Raw genomic sequence first — 19,040 nt, forward strand, 5'->3', positions numbered from 1 at the left:
TTAGGGTATGATGAATAGAATTGGTTAGAGAATCATATGCTATTGTTTGTGGATGAATTCGTACACTGTTAGATGCATTTTTTCTGGTTTTTGGACTCAATTTCGTAGACTGGTATGAGTGGGAACGAATGGGTTTTTGGACTGTGTCGAATTCTGCAGGTTACTGGGCATTTTCTGGTGTTTCGCGTATGAAACAGTGCCATACGCGTATGGCATGAGGCTGATACGCGTATGGGGGACACTCCCAAGGGGCTATACGCGTATGATACGCAGTTGCCCTGTCCCAAGAACCATGTACTGGTGTGTTGCGTATGAGAGCGTATGAGGATGCTCATACGCGTATGGGAATAATTAAAGAGGAAAATTATTCTGGTGATACGCGTATGGCAAGGCTGATACGCGTATGGAATTTTGGAAAGAGGAAAATGACTCTGGTGATACGCGTATGGAGAGCTGATACGCGTATGGGATGGTTTACAGGCTATTTTGTGTTCTGGTAAATTGCGTATGATACGCGTATGAGGCAGGGTGATACGCGTATGGACGCGTATGGACCATATGATACGCGTATGGCGTGCTGTGTGTGAAATTTCTGTTTTGTGATTTTTCTGGAAAGTTCGATGATGTGTAACTTTCTGTTGGTATGTTTATTTGTGTACTGTTTAGTACTGTGTAAACCTTGTGATGTGATTCTGTGGTTTACTGATGATTGAATATGTTGAATGATGTGATATATATATGAACATGCTTGTTGTTGATAATGGTGATGATGGAATGAGTATAGTTGATGCTACTCATAGATTGGTAATGATGAAAGTATGTTATATATATGTTACATGCATTCATAAACATGAGTTGAATCCTATATGATGAGAGGATTCATCGAGGGGCAGAATTCCCATTGTGTGGAATTCGTGCTGGCAGGGCCGTTTCTGAATTGATGATAGATCGGTCGGTGGATGATTCCACTGGTGATAATTGGTACCACATGCATAGTGTCAGTTTCATACATGTGCATGATTTGTTATAATATGATCGTATATGTTATGTGATGATTGTCTGTTTATCTGGGGATATATGAATGGTGATTGTCTGAATATGAAACGATTGGGTGAATGATATAACTATGATATGTTATTATTTATGATGTGATAACATTGGTTAACTGTGATGAGACTCACCCTTACTTGTTGTCATTTTTCAGATTGAGGATAGCGGCGCGACTTGGTGAGGATTAGCTCATAAGTCGGTTGTTAGTTATAGTGTCGGTGTCATGCTCTGGTAGATGTAACACTGGGAACACGTTTGTCTTTGAGTTGGTTATAACTCTATTTGGTTGTTAATTGAGTCAGATACATTATGAGGAATGTTGACTCTGTGTGTTTTCAATTCCGCTGTGTAAAACATGATTTATTTAATGTGTTATAATTTCAGTTGTTTTCAGTGAATGCATGACTATACTGACGTGGTGTTTTATTATTTATGAATTGTGATACCCCTTGCATGCTTACTCTGATTTAATAATTATTATTTGCCGCGGGTTATTAGAGGGGTGTTACAGTATGTAATATTTGTACTGTCAGTATTAAATGTTGTACTATTTGTCATAATATTGCTTAATTACTCAGATAATATTTTGTGTGTTTTCTGCCAGTCAAATATTCATTTTTCTGTGCATTAAATGATTTTCAGGGTTATTATCGGTAATTTTGCCCGCATACAGTAAATATTAGTTATTTATTATGTCTGTGTTTTTTTTAACAAGTCATGTAAATAAACTTTCATTTTTCACATAAAACAAAAACAAAAACAACAAAAAAGAAAATTAACCTTGACTGTTGATTTTTCACTCTAACTGCTACGTCAATACCTGAACAGTCAGTTGACAGCCAAACTGCTGGCAGTACAATTCTCAGTGTTTTGTACCATCAATCAAATCAATCTTTCACAATTAAAAATTCCAATATTTTTGTTCTAGAAGTCTTCTGAATATCACGCGATTAGCAGAGACTCAACACTGCACAAAAATCAGGTACGCTTAACTGTCTCCTACACAAACAGTCCCTGACTAGGGTTTTCTTGTTTTTACAGGAGAAACAAGTTTTTGAGACCTCAAATGGATTTCATGCACATCCATATATCTCAAAGTACCATCATACAAATTTTCAAACTTCAATTCACTCAGACGCACCGTCAGCAGCTCAAACAGTCAACAGACGACCCGTTTGACCAAAAAGTCAACAGACAGTCAAAAATGAAATTTTTTGTCAAAGTCCATATTTTGTCAAAGGATTCATCATTTGATCATTGGATGATCATAATTCATCAAGGAAAGATCAAAAATCAACAAAACCCTAAGATTCAAAATTAGGGTTTTTACCTGAAAAGTCAACTCAACTTTGACTGGTCATAACTCTCTCATCCTTCATCCAAAAAATTCAAACCAAAGCTCATTTTGAAGGAAATTCAATTATCTTTCAAATGCAATTGATCCCATGGTCATTGCATTCACCATTTGAAAAATATGACCAAAAACATTACAGGTCATTTTTAAAGTCAACAAAAAGACACTTTTTTCAAAAGGACACCCAAGGAGCATCAAAAATCATTTTGACATGAGACCAAAGACATTGGTTAGAGGACTCCTTGAGGTTTCCAAAAAGTGCAAGAACTCCTTCATATGACAAAAATTGAGGGATTTACACCTTGTTGAAGTTGGCTAAATTTTGGGAAAATGCATGAAACCAACATTGCTCAAAAATGTATTTTTTCCAAATGGGGCCAAGTTTTCATGGTTCAAACATGTTTGCCATGTTATAATGGGCCTCCCACGACCAAGACCAAGCCCATAACATTTTTCTCCATTTTTTGATTTAATTTTATCATTTAAGATTAAATTAAAAAGGAAAAAAAGGAAGGATAAAGCATAGCTTATTTTCTAAGCTAAAGTCTCCACATGGGACTTAATTATTCAGCAAGGAAGGCAGCAAAGGAAGCCTAGAGCAAGAGTGTGGAAGATTCAAGCAATGGTTGCTTAGATTTTAAGTTTGAAAGTCAAGATTCCAACAAAGACAATCAAGGCTTATTAGCTTAGTTTCTAAGCACTTCAAGGCTTATAAATAGGCTAGAATATTTCAGCAACAAGGGGGAGCAAAGACACACACGAAATTATAGCAAGAGCATAGCCATCATCTACATAAAATTCTCAAAAAAATATCAAATATATGTAATTTTCGTTTTCATATTTCCAGCCACTATCAATACAAAATAATCATCCTATTACTCTTATATAACATCATAGGTAAGGATTGACTCATAACATGTGATTGAAACAACCTTAAACATGCTCACGATCACCTTCATGTTCATAACCATGTAGCTTTCGTTTTCATATACATGCTTAACTATAATACAAACTAATCATTTGAATGGACTCATGGCATGACATAGGGTAGATTTGAGTGATTACATGCAAGTTCAAACGTGGTTTTGAAGCTCTACCATTTTTGAGCTTCAAAGATGTAAACCTTTCGTTTTCTATGATAGAGGCTCCAAATGAAAAAACTAACGACACTATCATGTTCAGAAGGGTCCATTTAGGTGATCTGGGTGGCCCTTGTTCTTTTTTATTTTCGTTTTGTAGGTCATCCAAAAGGTTAAAGAATTGAAAGCAAAATCCGCAGGTAATGTTGCAGGTAAATCCGCAGCAAATTCCATAGGTAAATTGAAGAAGATGATGAATAGTGATGAGGACCCTTTGACTGCTCGCGTGGCCTATCCTCATCTTTCTATTCGCCAGTCAACTTCAGTGGGCCCCACGCTGGACTCTCAAAGTCAGCATAATCTCATGCTACTCCTCTAACCACGTGCATCATGTGTCTTGCAACCTGAGCCCTTGATCTCCACTAATCCTCAATCCAACGCACCATACAAGTGATCCACACCATGGACATCACTTAATTTCCATACCTGATCGTATCCTTTTATATTTTCTATTTCTATTTTAATTTCTTTGCAAAATTAATTAAAAATAGTTTTTAAAAATCCAAAAATATACAAAAAAATATTTTTAGACTTCTAAAATAATATATTATTTTCTGAAATAAAAATATTTTATTTTTCTTCATAATTTCAATATTTTGCATAATTAATTAGTATATATTTATATATTTGCTTTTTAATTATTCTAACCAATCAAAAAATCATAAAAAAAATTGTTCTTTATATTAAATATTGTTTATATATTATAAACCAATTTTGTACATATTTTGAATAATTTTCTCTTTAAGTTTTAATTATTTATGTAATTATTTGCATAATTATGTTTAAATTAGCTTAAGCAATTTTCAAATCAATTTCAAAAATTCCAAAAAAATTAGTTTTGTTTTAAAATTAATTGAAAAATATTTTGTACATATTTTAAACGTAATTTCTAGGTTTAAATATATTTTCATCTTTTTTCTTCATTTTAATTTAATTAATCATGCATTAATTATAATTAAAATCAATCATAAAAAAATCCAAAAACATGCCTTTTATTTTTCTTGCAATTTAAATTCCTAGATAAATGTATAGGTTGTCAAAATCATGTAAATAGGCTAGTTTACATTTCCTGCACAATCGATGTAATAGCGTAGATTTACTTTCCGCATTTTACATTTCCGCATTTTAATTTCCAGCAAATATAAACTGCGTGTATGTCAAAGATAAAATTGAACCGTTAGATCACTAACTTCAAAGATAAAATATCTGAATCCAATCACAATCACACTTGCACCTCTTAAGGTAATCCCTTCTCATTCTTTTCAAAATCAAAGTCAAAATTCTACTGTTTTGAGTACAAAATCGAACCTTTTGTTTGTATCCGGTGAAAGGATAGATTTTTAAAGGAAATAAGGATAAAGACCTTACAACTCAGGGTAGACCTCCTAGTTTGCTTGCTCAAATCAAAACAAACAAAATTCTCATACACTGTTGTTTTTCAAAACAAAACTTTCCAAAAAGACAATATTTTGTATACATCCAAACACGGATCATTACAAAGTTAACGTTCTTTTCAAAACATCTTTCGAAAGATAAACAAGCATTTTGTATACATCCGCACAAGGATCATTACAAAATTCAATTTACAAAGGTATTTGAAACCACATATGAGCATTCTAAAGCAATTGAAAAGTGATCGAAAAACAAGTGAGCTAAGCAAACTTAAGAGCCCATGGATAACCATGGATACAAAGGGTGCTAACACCTTCCCTTTGTATAACCTACCCCCTTATCCAGAATTTCTTAAAGGTCTTTTTTCTGTTTCTTTTATAAACCTTTCCTTAATTGGATAAAATAAAAGGTCGGTGGCGACTCTGTGAATTTTCAAAAATGCGAAAGCATAAGCGATAAAAAAGAGTCAGTTCACGTATCTCTCCGCGAGAGGTATGGCCCGAAAAAAAACGGAGGTCCACAGAAGCTCTACAGAAAGTTTTGGGTAGAACCAAATGTTACTGTGGGACAATTCAACAGTATCATTGCCAACATCTCCGCAGGAACTAGTCTGAGTTTCTGTGACGAAGATCTTCCTGAAGAAGGGGTGGACCATAATCTTCCACTTCACATCTCAATTAGCTGCATGGGTGATGTACTCACAAGAGTCCTAATAGACAATGGATCCTCTCTCAACGTCATGCCTAAATCAACATTGTCAAGATTATCTTTCAAAGATCACCCGTTAAGGGACAGTCACGTCATCGTCAAAGCATTTGATGGATCAAGAAAGTCAGTTTTTGGAGAAGTGGATCTTCCCATAACTATTGGACCTCAGACGTTCAAAATCACTTTCCAAGTTATGGATATCCCGGCACAACACAGTTGTTTGCTAGGTCGCCCATGGATTCATGAGGCTGGGGCAATTACTTCAACACTTCATTAGAAACTGAAGTTCATAAGAGATGACAAATTGGTAACCGTATGTGGAGAACGAGCTTTGATCGTCAGCAACCTGTCATCATTCTCCGACATAGAACCAAAAGAAGTCGTTGGAACCAAATTCCAAGCACTTTCCTTGGACAAGGAAAAAGGAAAGGAGAAAGCAGCGTCTATTTCTTCCTATAAAGATGCAATCCAAGTTGTAAAGGATGGCGCTACCAGTGGTTGGGGGCACATTAATATTCCTACCAACAACAAGAACAAAACAGGAGTTGGATTCTTTCCAACATCATCAAAGGCTGTTCTAGGAATTGAGGTAGTTCTCCCAATTCAAGAAACTTTCCGCAGTGGAGGTTTTCTTCAACCTGTTCAACAAACAGTCAATACCATCGGTACGAAAGACACCGATGAGAATTTTGAAGTGGAATGTATGTCCTATCTTCTCGAGGCAGGATACATAGCCCTATCAGAGTCTGATTCACCTTGCTGTTATCCGACTAAAGGATCTGAAAGTAAGACTCAATCAAGCAATGATGAAGTTACAAACAGCTTCACCACCAGAAGTCATGGTTCATCAGAAGAAGTTCCTCCTATCCCCGAAGAAACTTGGGACACATTAGGAGAACCAAGCGGAAAATTCGACTACATGGTGAAATACTCCGCTCCTGAAAGTTCAAGAATCTCTCTTGAAGATATTGTTCCAACTGGATGGAACATTGATTACGAGTACCTCTCTCAGCCAAAAGAGATATATAACCCTTGCTATTCATCATCAGCATCTGGTGAAGTCATCATTGAGGATTATATCCCCAAATCACCTTCCGAGGCTACTGATTTAGAGTTCACATACCTAGTCAATGCCATCTTGGGAGAAGAGCAAGACCAAAATACAAAAGAGGATGATCTCGAAAGTGTCTCCGACAACGAGTCTCTCCATTCAGAAGATTGGAAGTTTCCTCAAAAGAAAAACCGACATACTCCACTTGGAAATGGGTATGCTCACACCGCTCAGTCTGCTGAAGTAGAAGAAGATCGTCTGAGTGTTGCAAAGACAGTGGTTGGTAAATCAAGACCTACCACAGGCCAGCTTAAGCCTAAGGATCCAGATTACTTAGTGCACAATGGGGTTCGCCACTATTGGACAGCTGTTGAAGTTTCAACTGTTGTTCGCACTCCTAAGTAGGAACTTTCACCGTTTTTTTATCCTCTCACCATAGCCCAGGGTGAAGAGATGTTTCACAGGGCTTTTCATTTTACTATTTCTTAGGAAAATGTCCCTCTTTGCTTCGCCCAAAGCAATAGAGTTTTGTTTTATAGGGTCTTTGTTTCAAGAAATGACTGTTAATAAATAAAAATGTCATTTTGTTCCTTCGTTAGTTTTTCCTTTTCTTTTTTCGGAAATTGGTAATCCTAAAAAACACCCTTAAAAAAAATATCAAAAATTCCATTAACTGCATACACCGAGTCTTCCCTCGTTGTCTAAATAAAACTTATCACATATATGCAGATTAATCATAAAATACCCCGTTGAAACGTGCGACCGTATGACTTCTCCAAGCTTTGAGTTTCCTGTATTCGAGACAGAGGAAGAAGAAGACGAAGAAATATCAAAGGAAATTTCACGGTTACTTCAACAAAAGGAAGAGGCCATTCAGCCATATAATGAGCCTCTAGAGATCATCAACCTTGGTTCCGATGGAAACAGAAAAGAGGTTAAGATTGGAGCTTCGCTCAGTTCAGAGATCAGAGAAAGTTTGATACAGCTGCTCAGAGAATTTTCAGATGTCTTCGCTTGGTCTTATCAGGATATGCCAGGGTTGGATACCAGTATAGTGGAGCATCACTTACCATTAAAAGCAGAATGCCCTCCGGTCAAGCAAAAATTGAGAAGAACTCATCCGGAGATGGCCATAAAAATCAAAGAGGAAGTTCAAAAGCAAATCAACGCTGGTTTCCTCGTCACTTCAGAATACCCTCAGTGGTTAGCTAACATTGTTCCCGTTCCTAAGAAAGACGGAAAAGTCCGCATGTGCGTCGACTACAGAGATTTGAACAAAGCTAGCCCTAAGGATGACTTTCCTTTACCACATATTGATATGCTAGTTGACAGTACAGCAAAATCCAAAGTTTTCTCATTCATGGATGGATTTTCAAGATACAACCAAATCAAAATGGCACCTGAAGACATGGAGAAAACAGCTTTCATCACCCCCTGGGGCACGTTCTGCTATCGCGTTATGCCTTTTGGACTAAAGAACGCAGGGGTAACATATCAAAGAGCCATGACTACACTTTTCCACGACATGATGCATAAGGAAGTGGAAGTCTATGTGGATGACATGATTGCTAAATCAGAGAATGAGGAAGATCACATACAGAATCTGACAAAGGTATTTCAACGCTTACGGAAGTTTCAGCTTCGCCTGAATCCCAACAAGTGTACCTTTGGTGTCTACTCAGGAAAACTCCTTGGTTTCATCGTCAGCAAACGAGGAATTGAAGTAGATCCAGACAAAGTCAGGGCAATTCAAGAAATGCCTTCACCCAGAACCGAGAAACAAGTTAGAGGATTTCTTGGACGTCGGAACTACATCTCGAGATTCATATATCTCATGACTGCAACTTGTGCTCCAATTTTCAAACTTCTACGGAAAAACCAAAGTTGCGTCTGGACAGACGATTGTCAGAAAGCGTTCGACAACATTAAGGAATATCTGCTCGAACCACCCATTTTGTCTCCTCCAGTGGAAGGAAGGCCTTTGATAATGTACTTAACCGTCTTAGAAGATTCCATGGGTTGTGTCCTTGGACAGCAAGACGAGACAAAGAAAAAAGAGCATGCCATCTACTACCTGAGCAAGAAATTCACTGACTGTGAATCCCGCTACTCCATGCTCGAGAAAACCTGTTGTGCTTTGGCCTGGGCTGCCAAGCGTCTCCGCCAGTACATGATTCGACATACTACTTGTTTGATCTCCTATATGGATCCAATCAAGTACATCTTTGAAAAGCCTGCCTTAACTGGGAGAATTGCCCGTTGGCAGATGCCATTATCAGAATATGACATTGAGTATCACGCACAGAAAGCCGTGAAAGGAAGCATTCTAGCTGAGCACCTAGCTCACCAACCACTCAATGGTCATGAATCAACCAGTTTTGACTTTCCAGACGAGGACGTCATGTACCTCAAGATGAAAGATTACGACGAGCCACTACCAGACGAAGGACCTGAGATAGGATCCCAATGGGGCTTAATCTTTGACGGAGCTATCAATGCTTATGGACGAGGAATTGGGGCAATCATTGTTACACCTCAGGGTACCCATATTCCATTTACCGCCAGATTAACTTTCAAATGCACAAACAATGAGGCCGAATATGAAGCTTGCATCATGGGTCTCGAAGAAGCCATGGATCTAAGAATCAAACACTTGGATGTATATGGAGATTCTGCTTTGGTCATCAATCAAATCAAAGGAGAATGGGAAACACGCCAACCAGGGCTAATTCCTTACAAAGACTACGCGAGAAGATTGTTACCATTCTTCGACAGGGTAGATTTTCATCACATTCCTCGTGAAGAAAATAACTTGGCTGATGCATTAGCCACACTCTCTTCCATGATTAGGATAAATCATTGGAATGACATTCCTCAGATCGATGTTATGCGCCTGGATAGGCCCGCTCATATTTTCACAGTAGAAGCAATTATCGATGACAAACCGTGGTATCACGACATCAAGGACTTTCTTCAAAGATAAGAGTACCCTCTTGGGGCATCAAATAAAGATAGAAAGACTTTGAGAAGGTTAGCTGGCAGATTCTTCCTGAATGAAGATGTTCTGTACAAGAGAAACTTCGACATGGTTCTGCTCAGATGCGTTGACCAGAAAGAAGCAGAAGCACTCATGAGAGAGATACATGAAGGTTCCTTTGGTACTCACACCAATGGATACACCATGACAAGGAAAATACTGAGAGCAGGATATTATTGGTTGACGATGGAGTCAGATTGCTACCAGTATGCAAAGAGGTGTCACAAATGTCAGATCTACGCCGATAGAATTCATGTGCCACCATCTCTTCTCAACATACTCTCTTGCCCTTGGCCTTTTTCCATGTGGGGAATCGACATGATTGGAATGATCGAGCCGAAAGCATCCAACGGACATCGCTTCATCTTGGTAGCCATAGACTATTTCACCAAGTGGGTTGAAGCAGCTTCGTATGCAAACGTTACAAGACAAGTTGTCGTCAGGTTTGTCGCTACGACATTCCTAGCAGGATAATCACTGACAATGGGTCAAATTTGAATAACAAAATGATGAAGGAGCTTTGTGAAGAATTCAAGATTGAACATCACAATTCATCTCCCTACAGACCAAAGATGAATGGAGCTGTAGAAGCAGCTAACAAGAATATCAAGAAAACCATTCAGAAGATGGTCATCACTTACAAAGATTGGCATGAAATGCTCCCATTTGCTCTTCATGGTTACCGTACATCTGTACGTACTTCGACTGGAGCAACTCCTTTCTCCCTTGTATATGGCATGGAGGCAGTCCTACCCATAGAGGTTGAGATCCCATTAATGAGAGTCTTGATGGAAGCAAAATTAACAGAAGCCGAGTGGTGTCAAAGCAGATTCGATGAATTGAACTTAATCAAAGAAAAGCGCATGACAGCTTTATGCCACGGACAACTATATCAACAAAGAATGAAGAAAGCTTTCGACAAAAAGGTTCGACCTCGCACAATCAAAGAAGGCGACCTTGTACTAAAAAAGATTCAATCTTTTCTCACAGATTCGAGAGGGAAATGGACTCCCAATTATGACGGCCCCTACGTGGTCAAGAGAGCTTTCTCAGGAGGAGCCTTAATGCTCACGACTATGGATGGAGAAGAATTCACCCGTCCTGTGAACGTCGACGCAGTCAAGAAATACTTCGCCTAAATAAACAAAAGAACAGCTCGCTAAGTTGAAAACTCGCAAAGAGTGGCTTAGGCAAAAAAGAGCGTCTCGGGGAATCGAAAACCCGAAAGGGCGATTCAGGCAAAAGTTAGAGACATAAAAAATAATCAATCCCGGTAGACTTAAAACCCGAAAAGGGTAGTTTACGCAAAAGTTAGGGATAAATGGCAAGTGACTGTGTTCAGGAAAAACTTGATCATTCGAGATCCATAGCGGAGTATTCATCATCAGTAGGTCATCTTCTACGAAGCACGCATGCAGCGCAATTCAGAGTGGAAGGGAAAGATAACGGTCGTCACGTTTCATCGTAGCCCTTTTCCCAAAAATTACCAATTTCCAACTTTGTAAATACTCCATGGAATCAAGCATTTGGCTGATTATCATTCCATAAATAATAATTTGAGCCTTGTGCCTTTTCTTTGCAATCGAGTCTTATTCAGTTTCTTGAAATGCATTTTAAGTTTAAACAGTCATTTTCTTGAAACAAATGTTTTCATAAAATAAAATGAATTTACTTGCAAAAATAAAGGTGAAATTTCTTTCTAAGGTTTACTTACAATAGGAAGAATGCAAACAGTTGCTCCAAGAACGGTTGAGACTCCGGGAACCCAGATTTCCCCATGAGGTCGCTTTGCGAACATCTCCCGATGACGGATCTTCACTTTAAAATCATGTCACTCACTTCCAAACAGCGGGAAGTTGATAACCAGATATCCCCAATGGAGTGCATTTCAAGAAGAAGACATCTTCTGATCATCAACAAAATTCAAGTCGTATCATAAGGATTTCACATCCGTGACAATTCTATTCACATTCACTTTACATTTTATAATTGTCATAATATTCATGCATACATTATATCATAATTGCATAGTCGAGTTAGTGCCCAAGTCATTAAGGCGTGAACTCAAGTTTCCCCCGCGAGTTGTGGAGGAACTTTCTTCTTCAAGACGACAGTTGATACACAAGGATCTCCCCGAGCAAGTCAACAAATGGCAATCTCCTTTAAGGAGATAGTTTGTTCACTTTTGGAGTTCCCCAGCCGAGATTCTCCCGCAAAGCGACACTCGATAAGATAGTTTGTTTCGCATTTTGCCTTCCTCACAAAGTCGTTGGATAAATCCCCAGCGGAGTTAATGGATGACAGTTTTCATCAGGAAATTAACTCTGATTTCCCGACAAAGTTGACAAGCGACAAGTTTTCTCCCAGGAGGATGTTTCAACAAATCCCCAGCGGAGTCAGTAAATGATAATATTCTTCAAGAAGATGGTTCAGATTCCTCGGCACGAGTCGATGAATGACAGTTTACCTCGGAAAATGATTTGTTTCCACCCCAGCGGATCGACAAATGATCCCCAGTGGAGTTAGTGAATGGCAGTCTCTTTCAGCAGAAGACAGTTCACTCGTTTCTTTTCACGGCAGGGTCAACAAATGGCAGTCTCTCCCAGTAGAAGACAGTTTGTTCCCCTAGCAATTGGCAAATGGCATGTATTCTGGGTCTTAAAGCTGCAATCGATCTAAGAATCAAATTCTTGGAAGTCTACGGAGACTCGGCCTTGGTAATCTACCAAGTCAAAGGGGAATGGGACACGAAGCACCCGAATCTAATTCCTTACAAAGAATATGTGCTGAGTTTGATTCCTTAATTCGAAGAAATCACTTTCGAACACATCCCACGCGAGGAAAATCAACTAGCTGATGCTTTAGCTACCATGTCATCCATGTTCAAAGTAAGGTGGGACAACGAGGCGCCTATGATCACCATTTACAGGCAAGATGAACCATCATATTGCAATGAGATCAATGCCGAAGGAACAGAAGAAAAACCATGGTTCCATGAAGTAAAAAGATATCTCGAAGCTCAGGAGTACCCTGAAGGGGCATCCATTAACGACAGAAAGTTTCTAAGGAGATTTGCTGCCAAATTCTTTCTAAGCAATGGAACCTTATACAAACGCAACCATGACTCGACTTTACTTCGCTGTGTAAACAAGAAGGAAGCAGAACAGATCATGGAAGAAATACACAATGGTGCCTTCGGTACTCATTCCAGTGGACATACAATGGCTAAAAAGATCCTTAGAGCAGATTATTACTGGTCTACCATGGAAACAGACTGCCATCATCACTCCCGAACATGTCACAAATGCCAGATATACGCTGACAAAGTACATGTACCTCCAGTTCCATTAAGCGTCCTGACGGCTCCTTGTCCTTTTGCAATGTGGGGTATTGATATGATTGGAGAAATCAAAACTACTGCCTCCAACGGACATCGCTTTATCCTGGTCGCTATTGACTACTTCACAAAGTGGGTAGAAGCAGCTTCATTTGCTTCTGTTACCAAGAATGTGGTGGCCCGGTTCATCAAATACAATCTCATTTGTCGGTACGGCATCCCTGAACGGATTATCACGGACAATGGCACAAATCTAAACAACAGAAGGATTACTGAACTTTGCACACAGTTCAAGATCAAACATCATAATTCTTCTCCATATCGACTAAAGATGAACGGCGCGGTGGAAGCTGCCAACAAGAACATCAAGAAAATCATACAAAAAATGACAGTAACCTACAAAGACTGGCATGAGATGTTACCTTTTGCTCTTCATGGTTATCGCACATCTGCGCGTACTTCAACAGGGGCAACTCCATTCTCCTTAGTCTATGGTATGGAGGCAGTTCTTCCAATTGAAATTCAGATTCCTTCCCTAAGGATTATGAAAGAAGCCAATCTAGACGAAGACGATTGGATTCAAACACGGTTGGACCAGATAAACTTGATTGATGAAAAGAGGCTCGCAGCTATTTGTCATGGTCAGCTATACCAAAAGCGTATGATCAAAGCCTTCAACAAAAAAGTCAAAAGTCAAGCATACCAAACTGGTGGCTTGGTTGTCAAACGCATCATCTTACCACAAGGTGATCCCAGAGGCAAATGGACTCCCACCTACGAGGGACCATTCATATTCAAGAAAATATTCTCCGGCGGCGCCATGTTGCTTACCACCATGGATGGCAAGGATTTCCCACACCCTGTGAATGCTGACATAGTCAAAAAATACTTCGCTTAAAAAGGAAAAAAACAGCTCGCTAAGTTGTAAACCTGAATGGGCAACTTAGGCAAAAAATGAGCGTCTCGGTGGATTGAAAACCCGAAAGGGCGGTCCAGGCAAAAATTAGAGACTAAACAAATACTATCCCGGTAGGCTGAAAACCTGAAATGGCAGCCTAGGAAAAAGTTAGGGAATGAAGCATACAACTATGTTCCGCTGCCTACTCACCATCAAGATTCAACACCTCAAAGACACCGATCAGTCCAATCACTTTCTTCCAACAAGTGAGGGATGAGATGCTCGAAGACAGATTGGCAATAGCAGAGTTGAAACTTGACTGGATTGTTTTCACATAGCTATTTATCTTTATAAATATTTTCCAAAACTTTCTGACAATTTCCTACTTCTAGGATTGTTGTCTCCCTGTGCTAATCAGCCTATCATGGCTCTTTTTCAAAAACCAATGCAGCTTAGGCTCAAAAATCACTATTTTCACTTTTTCTGTTTTAAATACGTAAACGTCCCAAGGATAATTCTGAATGAACATGTGCATTTGAATATGATTGATGTTTACCAGGAAAAACAGGAATAGCATTCAGGTAATGTCCCAATTATCTGGACATCATCCCATCAGAAGAAAATCCCCAAGAGAAGCGCATTTCTCAGCAAATTCCTCAAAAGAGATTTTCTCTTCAAAAGAAGTCTTATCCCCCAGCAGGGTTGTTCCAGATTACTATCTTCAGAAGGTGTGATCCCCGCACCCGGACTTGGTCAGACAGTGCATCGGAGGATTATGCATCTTCCTCATTCCCATTTGAAAGGGCATCAGAACTTCCAGCTACCTTTCATTCCCAAGTGATAGTCAAAGATCCTTCAACAGAGTACCATGGTTCTCAAAGAATTTCCCCAGCCGAGGATACTCAAACAAGACAAAAGATCATCAACAATCACAATATAGTCATATCCAGATGACTGACGGAAATTTATTTTCCCAAATAAAAGCTCATATTCACATTCATACATCATACATCATACATCATACATCATACATCATGCATCATGCGCGTATTCATACGCATATTCATACACAACATAACATGCATATTTCTCCTTTAACTCGAGAATATCTTACATTACATGCATCATAAACATTGCATATTGCTAACTTGATTTTTCAGGTAGACAGATATCTTCAACAAAGATATTCTCAATCACATGCAGTGTTCACCTGAACTCCATGAACGGTTCTCTCAGATATAATCAAGCCGAAGATTCATTCTGATCACTTATCAACTCAAAAACAAACATCACAGATCTAAAGTTGATACCTCAGACGGTTCCAGAACGATCTAACATCACAGATCTAAGTCGATACCTCAGACGGTTCCAAAACGATCTAACATCGAAGATCTAAAGTTGATACCTCAGACGGTTCCAGAACGATCTAACATCGCAGATCTAAAGTTGATACCTCAGACGGTTCCAGAACGATCTAACATGGCAGATCTAAAGTTGATACCTCAGACGGTTCCAAAACGATCTAACATCGCAGATCTAAAGTTGATACCTCAGATGGTTCCAGAACGATCTAACATCGAAGATCTAAAGTTAATACCTCAGACGGTTCCAGAACGATCTAACATCGCAGATCTAAAGTTGATACCTCAGACGGTTCCAGAACACGATCTAACATCGCAGATCTAAAGTTGATACCTCAGACAGTTCCAGAACGATCTAGCATCACAGATCTAAAGTTGATACCTCAGACGGTTCCAGAACGATCTAACATTGCAGATCTAAAGTCGATACCTCAGACGGTTCAAGAACGATCTAACATCAAAGATCTAAAGCTGATACCTCAGACGGTTCCACAATGATCAACTTTCAAAACCTAAACTTAAAGCGGCAACCTTGGACGGTTCCGAAACAGTCAACACAAAGACTTTCAAATCCTTCATCAAGATATAATCAATGGATTCATCCTGATGAACAAACCATCAACACATTTACCAGGTGGCATCTAAAAGCCCATCTCAGGTAATGTTTCAATCTGCCAACAACATTTCGCAGACGACATTCAAATGCAACTTCCAACATCTCTTCTGATCAAGGTAAGTGCAAATTTTCAGGGCATCTAAATATTCAATCATCTTCTACCTTCAGATTTCAGACAATCTCTTCAGGTTTAAGAAGATTGAATAGGGGCAACTGTTATACCCCAAAATTTGCCCGCATCTTTTTCAAGAAAACTCCAATCTGAAAATTAAGAGTCTCATATAATCATGGATTTTTATTCCAACAAATATCCTGACATATGAAATACTTAGTTTTTAGAATTTTTCTTATACAGTAATTTGGCTTGCAGTTGAATTTATTCTTACGCAAACGCCAAATACTGTTTATTACTTCACACATGCTATTTATTTATTTACAGATAAATAGTACTGACACAATTGGTACAGAGTTAAATCTTTTTGCAGGCGCAGAATCAGGAAACTCAGACTGTACTGGTAACTGTCGCACGCTCGCGAAAATGTGAACAGAGTCGCCACCAATATATTTATCCCAAAGAGGGAATGGGAGATGAAGAATGATGGTCGAGTTTGAAGAGATTGGAGAAGAGTGAAGGATTGGTGAAGTGAAGTGTTGAATGAGGGAGGTGGAGATGAAAACGGTTATGAGAGTGAAGGAGATGAAAGAGTGAAGGTCGAAATGAATCGAGAGCTTGAAGGTGATGATGATTCTGGGTTTTATAGAGGTCAATTCTCTCTTTGATTTTCTGTTATATTCTGTTAGGGTGGTTTAGTTAGGTTGTTACGAATCGGTTAGAATTAGTTGGGGTTAGTTTGAAATTGTTTTGGGTTGTTATGACAGTTATGTGAGTCTGAAAGTTTGTTATGTGACTGGAAAATTAGTTAGGTGGTAGTTATGGGAAGTATTTGTTAGTTGAAAGTTTGTTGATAGGTGGGTTATAACTGTTTGGAAGTTAGTTTTCTGTTTTTGCAGGGCTGATGTGTGTGTGTGTGTATGCTGCAGGGTATTAACAAATGGATATGAGGAAAGTGGCCGCGGGTTTGTTGAAGGATCTCGAACCGGTTCGGAACTGATGCGAGTCTTGAAGGCTGGTGCAGTAGGGTCATATTGAGTGTGGGGCTGATTTGTGTAGGCTGAACGGTATATGGCAGCAGCTCTGCATTTTTTCTTTTTTCAAACTCTGTTTTCGAATTGATATGGGATGTACTAGATGTAAGGATATTGGTTTGTAATGGCACTGTGGTGTTATCTTTGAACTTGTAATTAACAATCTGAACTTCTTTTTATCTTTAAAAATCCAAAACTTTCTTTTTCAATATGCGATCTTGAATGACGAAAACCCACTTAGAATGATAACCAAAGATGTTGGGTCAATATGACCTTAGTCAAAAGTCAACCTCACGATTGACAAAGTCATTGCAAATAGATTTCAAAAGTCTTCTCTCATCAACATGTACCAATAACTAAATGAATTCACCAATTATCGTATCACAAAATAATTCTAGCAGTGCTCCACATAATTGTATCCAAACTCCATAAGAAAAATATTCTTGGTTAAATGATGTGAAAACAAACCCTGATCAAATTGAAGCCTTCAATCAATCATCACTGATTTAATGAACAAATATTATTTTTAATGAATAAATGCATGATGTGTTAGATGACTTAGGGGAGAGGTATGCAGATGAAATGCGAAGCCTAAGCCAGATAAATGTAAATTAGGATGGGCAAATTTTGGGGTGCAACAGCTGCCCCTATTTAATCGTCTTAAACCTGAAAGTGAGATTGGCGCTGGCCTTTCGAGCATTCGAGGTAGAAGAAGATTAAATACCAAGTGAACCTGAAAATTTGCCTGATGAGGGATAAGATCCACTGGAGAAAAGAATAACGTCAAATCCACTGGGGAAGATCATATCAACTCTGGGTTGAACAAATTAACTCTGGGTTAGAAATGAAATAAACATTAACTCCGGGTCGGAGAAGAATAGTGGGTCGACTCTGGGTCGAAGAATAAAGGGCCGGCCAACTCTGGGTTGGATAAGAGGGAAGATGAGCAATCAGAAATAACTATCAACTCTGGGTTGGGTAAGAAACGACAAAAGATATCCGTCAACTCTGGGTTGAGTGGGAATGAAAGCAATTCTGGATTGAATAAGGGATAACCGTCAACTCTGGGTTGAGTGGGAAATGAGAAAAGATAACCGTCAACTCTGGGTTGAGTGGGAAAGGAAATGAAATTCAATTCTGGATTGAACAAAGGATAACCGTCAACTCTGGGTTGAGTGGGGAAAGAAATTAACAAGGAATAACCGTCAACTCTTGGTTGAGTGGGAAAGGATAATCAATTCTGGATTGAACAAAGGATTACCGTCAACTCTGGGTTGATTGGGAAAAGACAAAAGATAACCGTCAACTCTGGGTTGAGTGGGAAAAGGATAAAAGATAACCATCAACTCTGGGTTGAGTAGGAAGAGACAAGGATCAACTCTGGGTTGAATAAAAGATAACCGTCAACTCTGGGTTGAGTGGGGAAGAAGAAAAGAAGTCAATTCTGAATTGAACAAAGGATGACCGTCAACTCTGGGTTGAGTGGGAAAAGGACAATCGATAACCGTCAACTCTGGGTTGAGTGGGAAAAGACAAAAGATAACCGTCAACTCTGGGTTGAGTGGGAAAGAGAATAAAAGATAACCGTCAACTCTGGGTTGAGTGGGAAAGATAAAAGATAACCGTCAACTCTGGGTTGAGTGGGAAAAGACAAGAGATAACCGTCAACTCTGGGTGAGAGGGAAAGAGAATAAAAGATAACCGTCAACTCTGGGTGAGAGGGAAAGAGAATAAAAGGTAACCGTCAACTCTGGGTCGAGTGGGAAGATATAATTAACTCGGGGTTAAAGATGAAAGGGAGATCCAACTCTGGGTTGAACACAAAAGCACCAACTCTGGGTTGAAAAAGGGATAACAATCAACTCTGGGTTGAGTGGGAAGAGATAATTAACTCGGGGTTAAAATATGGAGGGAAAATCAACTCTGGGTTGAACCCAAAAACATCAACTCT

The sequence above is a fragment of the Vicia villosa genome, unplaced genomic scaffold (assembly GCF_029867415.1).
Source record: "Vicia villosa cultivar HV-30 ecotype Madison, WI unplaced genomic scaffold, Vvil1.0 ctg.001177F_1_1, whole genome shotgun sequence".
NCBI classification, from domain to species: domain Eukaryota; kingdom Viridiplantae; phylum Streptophyta; class Magnoliopsida; order Fabales; family Fabaceae; genus Vicia; species Vicia villosa.